This window comes from Pseudophryne corroboree, chromosome 5, assembly GCF_028390025.1.
Source record: "Pseudophryne corroboree isolate aPseCor3 chromosome 5, aPseCor3.hap2, whole genome shotgun sequence".
In the NCBI taxonomy this organism is placed as follows: Eukaryota; Metazoa; Chordata; class Amphibia; order Anura; family Myobatrachidae; genus Pseudophryne; species Pseudophryne corroboree.
This window is the reverse complement of record NC_086448.1, coordinates 694,717,878-694,727,473: the sequence shown is the minus strand read 5'-3', so window position 1 is coordinate 694,727,473 and position 9,596 is coordinate 694,717,878.

Below are 9,596 nucleotides of genomic sequence, written 5' to 3'. Positions count from 1 at the left end.
GACTTACCGTGGCTGCGTTTGACGGCATGGCGGTTGAACGCCTGATCCTAGCAGAGAAAGGCATTCCAGATGAGGTCATTCCTGCGCTGATAAAGGCTAGGAAGGACGTGACAGCTCAACATTATCACCGTATATGGCGAAAATATGTTGCTTGGTGTGAGGCCAGGAATGCTCCTACGGAGGAATTCCAGCTGGGCCGTTTCCTTCACTTCCTACAGTCCGGAGTGAATTTGGGCCTAAAATTGGGTTCCATTAAGGTCCAGATTTCGTCCCTATCCATTTTCTTTCAAAAGGAGTTGGCTTCTCTACCTGAAGTTCAGACGTTTGTAAAGGGAGTGCTGCATATTCAGCCTCCTTTTGTGCCTCCAGTGGCACCTTGGGATCTTAACGTGGTGTTAAGTTTCCTGAAATCCCACTGGTTTGAACCACTTAAAACGGTGGAGTTGAAATATCTCATGTGGAAGGTGGTCATGCTATTAGCCTTGGCTTCAGCTAGGCCTGTGTCAGAATTAGCGGCTTTGTCACATAAAAGCCCCTATCTGGTTTTCCATATGGACAGGGCAGAATTGCGGACCCGTCCACAATTTCTGCCAAAAGTGGTGTCATCCTTTCATATGAACCAACCTATTGTGGTGCCTGTGGCTACTCGTGACTTGGAGGATTCCGAGTTACTAGATGTGGTCAGGGCTTTGAAGGTTTATGTAGCCAGAACGGCTAGAGTCAGGAAGACTGAGTCGTTGTTTATCCTGTATGCACCCAACAAGCTGGGTGCTCCTGCTTCAAAGCAAACTATTGCTCGCTGGATCTGTAACACGATTCAGCAGGCTCATTCTACGGCTGGATTGCCGTTTCCAAAATCAGTAAAAGCCCACTCCACAAGGAAGGTGGGCTCTTCTTGGGTGGTTGCCCGAGGGGTCTCGGCATTACAGCTTTGCCGAGCGGCTACTTGGTCAGGTTCAAACAGTTTTGCAAAGTTCTACAAGTTTGATACCCTGGCTGAGGAGGACCTCTTGTTTGCTCAATCGGTGCTGCAGGGTCATCCGCACTCTCCCACCCGTTTGGGAGCTTTGGTATAATCCCCATGGTCCTTACGGAGTCCCCAGCATCCACTAGGACGTTAGAGAAAATAAGATTTAACTTACCGGTAAATCTATTTCTCGTAGTCCGTAGTGGATGCTGGGCGCCCGTCCCAAGTGCGGACTTCTTCTGCAATGCATGTATATAGTTATTGCTTCAATAAGGGTTATGTTATGGTTGCATCAGGGTTTGACCTGATGCTCTGTCGTTTGTCATGCTGTTAACTGGTTGTTTTCACATGTTATACGGTGTGATTGGTGTGGCTGGTATGAATCTTGCCCTGGATTACCAAAATCCTTTCCTTGTACTGTCAGCTCTTCTGGGCACAGTTTCTCTAACTGAGGTCTGGAGGAGGGGCATAGAGGGAGGAGCCAGTGCACACCAGAACCTAAATTCTTTCTTAAAGTGCCCATGTCTTCTGCGGAGCCCGTCTATCCCCATGGTCCTTACGGAGTCCCCAGCATCCACTACGGACTACGAGAAATAGATTTACCGGTAAGTAAAATCTTATTATTTCATATCTAAAGGTAAGTATTTAGAGAAAGGCCAAGGGTCTCTGTGCGAGACTGTAATAGGAGCTCTATTGACTGTACTTCTGAAATTTTGTTTAAATGCAACAAGCTGTAATATACATTACATACTACTGTTACTGGGATTTCTCTTACGTCCTAGAGGATGCTGGGGTCCATATTAGTACCATGGGGTATAGACGGGTCCACCAGGAGCCATTGGCACTTTAAGAGCTTAATAGTGTGGGCTGGCTCCTCCCTCTATGCCCCTCCTACCAGTCTCGGTTTAGAAAATGTGCCCGGAGGAGCCGGTCACAGCTAGGGGAGCTTTCCTGAGCTTCCTTGGTAAAAGAGTTTTTTTTAGAGTTTATTTCTTTACAGGAGGCTGCTGGCGACAGCCTGCCTGCATCGAGGGACTGGGGGGGGGGGGGCAGTGTCCACCCTGCGGGGGCTGAGTCACTGCCTCCGCTGACTGGACATTGAGTTCCAGAGGGAACGATCGTGACCCGCCATAGGGGACCGCTCGCCCCAGCAGCCAGCCGCCGCCCCCTTTCAGAGCTGAAGTGGGCAAGTAAGTCACTGTGTCCCCCTCACAAGAGGGGGGGGGGGGTCAGTGTGAAGAAGGCGGCTTGTCCAGAACGGCTCAGCGGTACTGCGGTGCGGCGCTTGGAGGGGCGCCCTGAGCCTGCTCCAGACCCTAACTGACCTGTCCAGCCTGTCGGGTCCGCGGATCTCGGCCAGCAGAAAAATCCTCCGGGCCAGTATAATCGAAAGAAGAACGGGAAGCCGGCGCCATTGCGGGGGCGGAGCCTCTCCTCAGAGCGGACCCAGTAGCGTTCAGCGCCATTTTCCTGCCTGCAGCTCCCTGCCAGCGGATGTCCAGGCATCTCCAGCGATCTGTACGGTACCAGGGGGATGTAGAAGGGAGGGGTGTCTGTGAAGGGCTGTGTCACCTATTAAGGGGCTCAGTCAGCGCTGGTGTGGGGTCTCCCTATACCTGTTATAGCGCTGTGTGTGGGTTGGCTCCAATCTCTGTGTCTCTCTGCCATTCTTGGGGGGTAACTCTGTCTGCCCAGTACCCTGTGTGTTTGTGGGGTGTTTGGTGGGTGTGTGACAACATGTTTAGGGACACTTTCATATGCTGCAGAGGATTTGTCTTCCCAGGAAGACTCCGTGCCATGTAATCAGGATTGCACTGTTGTAGCGTAGATCCCAGCTAGAGAGCCAGAATGGTTAGTCTCTCTGAGGGGGACTATTTCTCAGATTTCTGATAGGGTTGCTAGGACTGAACATGCCTCTCAGGTCCTGCAATCCTCTATGGTTTTATGGTCTGATACTGCTTCCTCGGGGTCCCCTGTGGTACATTCTCAGAAACGTGCTCTTGCAATGCTTATGCAGGATGACACGGACACAGATTCTGACACTGCAGACAGTGACGGGGATGTGTTGAGGGGGACAGCATCACTTGCTAAGGGGGTGCATGAACAGGTGGATGAGGCCTTTCTTACAGATAATAAGAAGCCCCCCTCACCTTCCCGGCATCCAAAGAATTAAACGCTATCTTTGAAAAGGCCTGGGAAACTCCGGAAAAGAAATTCCAGATTCCTAACATAGTCTTGGTTGCTTTTCCCTTCCCAGAGGAAGATAGAAAGAAATGGGAGTCCCCGCCGATAGTCGACGCCTCTGTCTCCAGGCTGTCCAAACAGGTGGTGTTGCCGGTCCCGGAATCTACCACGTTGAAGGACCGGCAGATCGCAAGGTGGATGCTACGCTAAAATCCATTTACACGGCTTCAGGGGCTATATTGCGGCCTACTATAGCCTATGCTTGGATTGCAAAAGCTATTGCCAGGTGGTCTATCACTCTGCAGGAGGAATCAACTATGCTGGATAAAGGTGACGTTGATTTATTTTTACATAACATTCAGGATTCTGCAGGGTTCCTGGTAGATTCCATGAAGGACCTGGGTTCCATGGCTGCGGGGATCTCCTCCATGTCCATCTCGGCTCGCAGGGGTCTCTGGCTGCGCCACTGGTCTGCGGACGCGGAATCCAGGAAGGGTGTGGAGGGCCTACCATATACAGGTCAAGCTCTCTTTGGGGAGGCGCTGGATGCGTGGATTGCCACTGCTATCACGGGTAAGTCTCCTTTTCTCCCCTCAGCTGCACCGGCTACAAAGAAGCCTTTTACACCAGCCGCGAGGCCTAGAAAGAACAAGCCTTTGAACACCTTCTTCAGAGGTGGTCGTGCCAAAGGAAAGAAACCTGCTCCCGCAGGTTCTTAAACCCAGAAGCCCGCTTCTGATACCCCTAAGTCCTCTGCATGACGGTGGACAGCTAGGCCTGGATGAGGGTCAGGTGGGGGCAAGACTCCGGCAGTTCAGCCACGTCTGGGTGTCGTCTGGTCTGGACCCCTGGGTCCTGGATATAGTGTCCAGAGGGTACAGACTGGAGTCTCAGGATCCCCCGCCTCACTGTTTCTTCAAGTCAGGCTTGCCGGCTCTGCTGGCAGACAGAACAATTCTTCTGGAGGCCATCAGAAAATTGGTGGTATCAGAGGTCATTGTTCCAGTTCCACCTCAACAGTGGAACAAAGGTTATTATTCGAACCTTTTTGTGGTACCAAAACCGGATGGTTCGGTACAACCTTTTCTGAACTTAAAGTCTTTGAACCCTTATCTCAGGGAGTTCAAATTCAAGATGGAATCTCCTGAGAGCTGTCATCTCAGGACTGACGGAGTGGGAGTTCCTGGTGTCTCTGGACATCAAGGATGCATACCTCCACATTCCCATTTGGTCGCCGCATCAGGCATATCTCCAGTTTGCACTGTTGGACGATCACTATCAGTTCTAGGCGCTGCTGTTTGGCCTCTCCACAACACCAGGGATCTTCACCAAGGTGATGGTTCTCCTCCGCAAGCAGGGGGTGAAATAATTCGATATCTGGACAATCTCCTGATCAAGGCGTCGTCCAGGGAGAGGTTGTTGCAATCCATCGCGCTCACGACACAGCTGCTCAGGAAGCATGGTTGGATCCTGAGCCTTCCAAAGTCTCATCGGGAGCCGACAAGGCGGCTGTCTTTCTTGGGAATGATCCTCGACACGGAAGTGCAGAGGGTATTTCTCCCGGTGTAGAAAGCATTGGTGATTCAAACAATGGTCCGGGATGTGTTAAAGCCTACTCGGGTATCGGTTCATCAGTGTATCCGCCTTCTGGGGAAGATGGTTTTCCGCCTACGAGGCTCTGCAGTACGGCAGGTTTCATGCTCGACCTTTCCAGCTGGATCTCTTGGACCAGTGGTCGGGCTCTCACCTACACATGCACAAGACGATACGCCTGTCTCCGAAAGCCAGGATTTCACTCCTCTGGTGGCTACAACTTCCTCACCTTCTGGAAGGCCGAAGGTTCGGAATTCAGAACTGGATCCTTTTAACCACAGATGCAAGTCTAAGAGGTTGGGGGGCAGTCGTTCTAGGGGAAACCTTCCAAGGAAGGTTGTCGAATCAAGAATCTCTTATCCCGATAAACATCCTGGAGCTAAGGGCCGTGTACAACGCCCTTCTGCAAGCAGCACACCTTCTACAGGATCAGGCTGTTCAGGTGCAGTCGGACAACGTGACCACAGTGGCCTACCTAAACCGACAAGGCGGAACGAAGAGTAGGGCTGCCATGTCAGAGGTGTCAAGAATCCTCCTCTGGGCAGAAAGACATGCTGTAGCGATGGCGGCAATCTACATTCCGGGAGTAGACAACTGGGAAGCAGACTTCCTCAGCAGACACGATCTCCATCCAGGGGAGTGGGGCCTCCATCCGTAGGTGTTCGAGGAGGTAACCGGTTGGTGGGGGGTTCCTCACATAGACATGATGGCCTCCCACCTCAACAAGAAGCTGGGGAGGTACTGTTCCAGGTCGAGGGACCCGCAGGCAGTGGCGGTGGACGCACTGGTAACACCGTGGGTGTTCACGTCAGTTTATGTGTTCCCTCCACTTCCTCTGATTCCAAAGGTCCTTAAGCTGGTAAGAAGAACAATGGTTCTGGCAATCCTACTTGCTCCGGACTGGCCAAGGAGGGCTTGGTATGCGGATCTACTGGATCTTCTGCTGGAAGATCCAAGTCCCTTACCTCATCGGGAGGATCTGCTGCTGCAGGGGCTGTTCGCCTATCAAGACTTACCATGGCTACGTTTGACGGCATGGCGGTTGAACGCCAGATCTTAGCTCGGAAAGGTATTCCGAGTGAGGTCATTCCTACCCTGATTGAGGCTAGGAAGGGGGTGACGTCTAAATATCACCACCGTTTTTGGAAGAAATATGTTTCTTGGTGTGAAGCCAGGAAGTTTCCTGCGTTGGAGTTTCAACTTGGACGTTTTCTCCTTTTCCTGCAAGCGGGAGTGCATATGGGCCTGAGATTGGGATCCATCAAGGTCCAAATCTCTGCTTTGTCCATCTTCTTTCAAAAACAATTGGCTGTCCTCCCTGAGGTTCAGACCTTTTTGAAAGGGGTTCTGCACATCCAGCCTCCCTTTGTGGCGCCAACAGCACCCTGGGATCTAGATGTGGTGTTGCAGTTCCTACAATCAGCATGGTTTGAGCCTCTACTGGAGGCTGACACCAAGTTTCTCACGTGGAAGGCGGTCACTCTGTTGGCCTTGGCTTCTGCCCGACGCGTGTCGGAATTGGGGGCTTTATCTTGCAAAAGTCCTTATCTGATCTTCCATGAAGACAGGGCGGAACTTAGGACTCGTCCACAGTTCCTGCCTAAGGTTGTATCGGCTTTCCATATTAACCAACCTATTGTGGTGCCAGTGGCTACTGACTCCTTAATTACTTCAAGGGCCTTGGATGTTGTACTTGCTTTGAAGATCTATGTGAAGAGGACTGCTCGTTATAGGAAATCTGACTCTATTTGTCCTCTACGATCCCAAGAAAATTGGGTGTCCTGCTTCTAAGCAGTCGATTTCGCGCTGGATTAGGTTCACTATTCAGCATGTGTATTCTACGGCAGGATTGCCGTGTCCGAAATGGGTTAAGGCCCGCTCTACTCGTAAAGTGGGTTCTTCCTGGTCGGCTGCCCGGGGTGTCTTGGCCTTACAGATATGCCGAGCTGCTACTTGGCAAACGTGTTCGAACCAGACCAAGTTTTACAAGTTCGATACTCTGGCCTCTGATGACCTCAAGTTTGGTCAGGCAGTATTGCAGGAGCCTCCGCGCTCTCCCTCCCGTACTGGGAGCTTTGGTACATCCCCATGGTACTAATATGGACCCCAGCATTCTCTAGGACGTAAGAGAAAATAGGATTTTAATTACCTAACTGTAAATCCTTTTCTCGTAGTCCGTAGAGGATGCTGGGCACCCGCCCAGCGCGTTTTCCTGCATTGGTTTATAGTTCAGTACTACCTGGTTCCTAGGTAAGTTCTGTGTTATTTACTGTTTCAGATGTTGCTGAAGTTTCCGGCATGTTTGCCAGATTTGTTTGTTGTGTGAGCTGGTATGAATCTCGCCACTATCTGTGTAATTCCTTCTCTCGAAGTATGTCGTCTCCTCAGGCACAGTTTCTAGCAGGGACGTGCAGTCAGGGGAGGCAGGGGAGGCAGTGCCTCCCCTGTCATTATGATTAAAATAATAGAAAGAAGATACATAAGACACATATTCTGTGTCATATGTATTGTACCCTCTTTATATTAATTTAATCATTTTAGCCCATCTAATACGTTTGGGAGGCACTGACAGCTAGTGCCTCCCGTAGCTAGTGATAACGGGACAAGGCGGGGGGGCGGGGCCATGCGCTGGGCTGGAAAAGCCCATTACAAAAAGTCTAGAATGCGGCACTTATACAAGTGCCTCGCTGGCAGGGAAAGCACGCCCCTGCTAGCGAGGCACCTGTGATAGGACAGCGGATCCAGTGCTGGATCCGCTGGTCCAATCACATAGACGCGGCCGGGAGAAGCGGCGCCGGGACCATTCATACTGCTCCAGCTGCGGCGGCGCCGGGATGCTCAGGAGTCCATGCGGGGCTGACTTCATTAAGAGCAGCTCCCCCTTCCTGCCTCCTTACTCACAGTGTCCGTGCTGTTGCTGCCGCTGCTAGTCCGGCGCCTGTCACACACAGGCAGAGCCTGAAGGCAGTGAGTGCAGCAGCAGCGGTACAGGGAGGAGGGGGAGAGCGGAACGGAAGATCTTCCTACTGTAATCTAGGTAAAGTGTTTTCCGTGTCCCCCCCTCCCCCTACAAGCTAATGTGTGTGTTCCATGTCCCCCCCCTCCCCCTACTAGCTAATGTGTGTGTGCCATGTCCCCTCTCCCCCTACTAGCTAATGTGTGTGTTCCATGTCCCCCCCTCCCCCTACTAGCTAATGTGTGTGTGCCATGTCCCCTCTCCCCCTACTAGCTAATGTGTGTGTTCCATGTCCCCCCCTCCCCCTACTAGCTAACGTGTGTGTGGCATGTCCCCCCCCCCTCCCCCTACTAGCTAATGTGTGTGTGCCATGTCCCCCCTCCCCCTACTAGCTAATGTGTGTGTGCCATGTCCCCCCTCCCCCTACTAGCTAATGTGTGTGTTCCATGTCCCCCCCTCCCCCTACTAGCTAATGTGTGTGTGCCATGTCTCCCCTCCCCCTACTAGCTAATGTGTGTGTTCCATGTCCCCCCCTCCCCCTACTAGCTAATGTGTGTGTGGCATGTCCCCCCCCTCCCCCTACTAGCTAATGTGTGTGTGGCATGTCCCCCCCCTCCCCCTACTAGCTAATGTGTGTGTGCCATGTCCCCCCTCCCCCTACTAGCTAATGTGTGTGTTCCATGTCCCCCTTCCCCCTACTAGCTAATGTGTGTGTTCCATGTCCCCCCCTACTAGCTAATGTGTGTGTGCCATGTACCCCCCTCCCCCTACTAGCTAAAGAGTGTTCCATGTCCACCGCTGGCCCAAACGCTGGCTAATGTGCACGGTGACAGCGGCGGGAAGCCACAGACCCAGCGTGAATTGAGCGGCGCCCGGTGCTCTCCTCCTCCGCCCTCTCTCAGACAGAAGCCCCTGCTTGACGGCCGGCGGCTGTGTAGAGCGCACAGCCGTTCACCGCCGCTAGCCGCCCACCGCCGCCAGCCACTCACCGCCACCAGTTGCAACAAATGAGTCAGGTAATGTTCACCTGCTGTCACCCTCTTTCCCTGTCGTTTCTGTCCCTGTCCCTACTGTCACACTTTCTCTCCCTGTCGTCAATCTCTCTCCCTGCTGTCACTATTGTCACTCTCTCTCTCTCTCCCTGCTGTCACTGTCGTCTCTCTCCCTGCTGTCACTATCGTCACTCTCTCTCTCCCTGCTGTCACTCTCTCTCCCTGCTGTCACTGTCGTCACTCTCTCTCCCTGCTGTCACTATCGTCACTCTCTCTCCCTGCTGTCACTCTACCTGCTGTCACTGTCGTCACTCTCTCTCCCTGTCGTCACTCTGGCTCTCCCTGCTATCACAATTTCAGCTCATTCAATGTGCTACAATGTGAATTTTGGCTCATTCAGTGTGCTACAATGTGAATTTTGGCACATTCAGTGTGCTACAATGTGAATTTCGGCTCATTCAGTGTGCTACAATGTGACTTTCGGCTCATTCAGTGTGCTACAATGTGACTTTCGGCTCATTCAGTGTGCTACAATGTGAATTTCGGCTCATTCAGTGTGCTATAATGTGAATGTCGGCTCATTCAGTGTGCTACAGTGTGAATTTGGGCTCATTCAGTGTGCTACAATGTGAATTTCGGCTCATTCAGTGTGCTACATTGTGAATTTTGGCTCATTCAGTGTGCTACAATGTGAATTTCGGCTCATTCAGTGTGCTACAATGTGACTTTCGGCTCATTCAGTGTGCTACAATGTGACTTTCGGCTCATTCAGTGTGCTACAATGTGAATTTCGGCTCATTCAGTGTGCTACAATGTGAATTTCGGCTCATTCAGTGTGCTACAATGTGAATGTCGGCTCATTCAGTGTGCTACAATGTGAATTTCGGCTCATTCAGTGTGCTAC